Source organism: Choloepus didactylus, chromosome 16, assembly GCF_015220235.1.
Source record: "Choloepus didactylus isolate mChoDid1 chromosome 16, mChoDid1.pri, whole genome shotgun sequence".
Taxonomy (NCBI): Eukaryota; Metazoa; Chordata; class Mammalia; order Pilosa; family Megalonychidae; genus Choloepus; species Choloepus didactylus.
This window is the reverse complement of record NC_051322.1, coordinates 58,729,003-58,732,886: the sequence shown is the minus strand read 5'-3', so window position 1 is coordinate 58,732,886 and position 3,884 is coordinate 58,729,003. Positions and strand designations below refer to the sequence as shown.

General features: G+C 39.0%; 1 long non-coding RNA gene across 1 annotated transcript; it reads right to left on the bottom strand.

Annotated features, from left to right (window-relative positions):
- Window positions 1–481: 481 nt before the first annotated feature.
- On the bottom strand, window positions 482–2,874 carry LOC119511563. The gene is made up of 2 exons (XR_005212204.1): window positions 2,429–2,874; window positions 482–841 (listed from the first exon to the last, which is right to left on the bottom strand). It is a non-coding gene; the product is annotated as an uncharacterized LOC119511563 (long non-coding RNA).
- Between the last annotated feature and the right edge of the window lie 1,010 nt (window positions 2,875–3,884).

Sequence of the window (3,884 nt, the reverse complement as noted above, 5' to 3'; positions counted from 1 at the left end):
TTATTAGTTCTAATTGTTTGGCTGATGATTCTATTAGTTTTTCTATATAGAGGATCATCTGCAAATAATACCATTTTTATATCTTCCCTTTTAATTTTAACTGCTCTGATTTTTTTTTCTTGTAGGATTTTCCAAGACCTCCAGTGTAATGTCCAACAAACATAGTGATAGTATATTCTTATCTTGTTCTTATCTTTAAAAAAATTCATCTACAGTTTCTCTTTTAGGTATGATGTTTACTGAAGGCTATGGTATATAACTGTTACTAAGTTAAGAAACTTTCTCTATATTCATATATTCCTAGTTTGTTAGTTTTTCTAAAAATCATAATGAGAATTAAAAATATCAGATTTTTCTTCATCATTTGAGATAATGTAATTTATCTCTTGTAGTCTCTTAAGGGAGTGAATTAATTTGATATATTTTCATATATTAAACCATCCTTGCATTCTTTTTTTTTTTTTCAACTTTGTACAGTTTATTTCAATCTAAAGAAAATGAATTTTTTTTGCATTTCTTTGTTGTGAACTTTAACATATATACATAACAGTGATAACTTTCAAAGTAGGATTCTACAAGTAGTCAGAGAACAAACTTCAGAGAATGTCACGGGTCACAGTTCCACTTCGGCCACTTCCATTAATGTAAAACATTCATGCAGAAAGGCGTTAACTTTCGATGTACAGTTCAACAATCAGTTATATAGGTAATTTCAAAAATTGTCATGGGTCACAGTTCCAGCTTCAGTTCTTTCCCTGTGAATTTTGTTTTTTAACAAAGGAGTGAGCCCTCCTGTAAACTCTGGACTTCGGTTCATGATATATCAGTAGTGGTTCGGCAACTGTAACAAACATATCACACAATTGCAAGATGGTAATAATGGGAGGAAACTGCACACAGCCTCTGGGTTGGGGGCGGGTATGGGAAAAGTTCTGGACTTACTGTGCCATTTTTCTGCAAACCTAAAACTGCCCTAAAAATAAAGTTTATGATGAAAAGCAGTCCTATGAAAGGTAGGATTTGAACCTAACTAACACCTGTAGCAAAGTTACGGCCATTGTTCATTCGATCACTCTTTCAAGTTTCTGATCACCAGCGGAACTTTGTCTCAGATCTTGTTGCCAGAAATCATTATGTTTTCTGAATAATTGCTTTTAGGAAAATTACCATGGGGTGTGTGTGGGGGGGGCCAAGGCGATTTTTAATGTTAGGGAAAAAAGAAATCCTAAGAAATGTATAGAATGTGATGGAACAACATTGGGTGGATGAGGAGTGGAAGCAGAGCAGATAGTGGAGTCAAAGAGCTAAATTCTCATCTGTCCATCAGCAGTTAATGTCTAAAAGTTATGAATCAAAAAAGGAAGAGGGGGGCAGAGAGAGGGAGAGAAACAGATCCTCGCTGAAGCAACCACACCTGCTGCACCCAGTCATCATTTTTACCATCACCATCCCTGAAAGCAGCTCTGGCACCACTAAGCAAACCTTACAAGCAAGACTTGAAAGGCTCAAAAGTATTTCCAAGTGACCCAACAGCATCCCAGAAAAAAGTTCATGAATAAGTTTAGAAATGCAAAATATCCAGCACCCAAGGTAAAATCCACGAGGTCTGGTATCCAATCCAGAATTACCAGGCTTGCAAAGAAGCAGGAAACTCCAAGCCTTAATGAGGAAAGAAAGCAATCAATAGAAGACATCCAGATTGGAAAGAAGGTAAAAATGCCTTTATTGAAAGACAACATGATTGCTTCTGTAGAAAATCCTACAGAATCTACAAAAGAGCCACCAAAACTATTAAGCGTGTTTAGCAAGGTTGCAGGGTACAAGATGTTTTAGAGGGATCCAATCTCCTCCTCCCAACCGTTAAGGAACTGTCCTAACACTTTTCTTCACTCATGAAGCAAGGCCAGCAAGCCACAAAAATCCTATTTTAGTGTTTCTGGGCTGTTTGCTCTTCTCATACAAACTAAGTATTTCATTTTTACATTAAATTGACGTCCTGTTGACAAAGGATGTGGAGAAACCCGAATTGTGGTGGGAGGGCACAATTTCTAGTGAGCAATTTTGTACCGTAGCTCAAGAGCCTTAAATAATAAACAGAAAATATTTAACTCAGTAATTCTATCTCTTGAAATCTATCTTAAGGAAATAACTTCATACCAAGACTTATCTACAAGCATCCCATTGAATCATTACATCATAGAGGAAAACTGGAAATGATTTAAATGGTCAACAATTACATCATAATGCTTTTTGGGTACATCCATTCAATATGTTTTTGCAGAATTTTCAGAAAGAGGAAAAGCACACATTAAATGAAAAAAATCAAGAAAAATATTGAATGCTAAACTCCCCCCCCCAAATTATACATTACATAATCACATATTACTGTTACACATTGCATGTGGCCTTACATTACGTAGCAGTTTACCTTGTACTACTTGAATATCTGAATCCCAGAGCCTCCCCTCCAACCAGAGAACAAAGGCAAGAAAATCTGGAGGTGTGGAAGCTGTGAAGGAACTCAGGCAGGGAATCGCAGCTCGTTTTAATTTTCTGCAGGAAAAAAACATTTAAGCACCAAATAAAACAAGTGGGCCCACAGCACCCAAAGCCCAGTGCAGCAAAAAATTAGGCTCCAGTAAGAAAGTGGCAACTACTCTAGGAATCAATGCCCTAGGGAAGGGGGCGCTGGCAGGAGGGGCATGAGGTCAGGCCCCAGGCCCCTGTGGCCCGGGCTTAGCGGGAGACAGGGGGCCCAAAGCGCTGCATGGTCTGCACCACCAGGAAAAGCTGGTCGAGAAAGTTCAGGATGGAGATTCGGAGGAGGCGAGGGTCCTCAGAAGTCCACTGGACAGCCAGCGCGTTCCCGGCCACTGTGAGTCTTCCTTCTGAATCGCCCCCTCCGTGGGGCTCCAGGCATCTGGGGCCAGGGAGCCACAGGCGATCTCCGCCTCCCTCGGGGAGGGGAAAGGGACACAGAGGGAAAATTTGTGTACTGGGCTTTCTGGCCCCGTAACCGCGGACGTGGCGTCTCCACCAGACCCTGGCACGTGCGGTGCCCGCGCGAACAGGGGCCCGCCACCAGCCTCGGAGCCCACCGAGCCCGCGCCGCCGCGGCCACCCGGGCCGCCTGCGCCTGCCTCCGCCACCTGCATGCCATCCTTGCATTCTTGGGTTAGCTTTATTTGATCAGAAAAAAAAATTCAGAATTGCTCTTTTTACAAAATACGCTGGTGGATTCAATGAACTGTTGCTTTGTTTAGGATTTTTACATCAACTTTCAAAGTGTGAAAGGCATATAATTTTCTTTTCTTATATCCTTATCTGATATTGGAATCAAGATTACACTGGCCTCATAAAATGAAGTAGAAAACTGTCTCTTTTTTCTGATGCAACTTGTAAATTATAGAAATTAACTGTTCCTTGAAAATTGGGTAGACTTCATCTGTAAATCATTTCAAGTCTTCTTCTTGTAAGAGGAGGTTGTTAATTATCATTTAAATTTCTTTAATACTTTTTGGATTATACAATTTTTTTATTTATTCTTGTCATTTTCTCCTAGGAATTCATGCATTTCATTTTGGGTTCTAAAATTTATTAGTATACACACTAATTTACAGTGTTCACAATACTCTGTTATTTTCTTATCTGTTGTGTTTATAGTTACCATTTTCAATTCTGTATTTTATTTGTTGAATATTTTCTCTTTTTTTGTTCATATTATCTTGCAAGAGGTTGCTATCTTTTTAATCTTAAAAGCAAACACCCTTAAAAAGAAAATAGAACAACTTTTGGTTGTGTCAAGTTTCTCTTATTTTTCTCCTCTATTTCATTGATTTCTGGCCTTATCTTCATCATAATTTCTATCCATCTTGCTTGTTTTG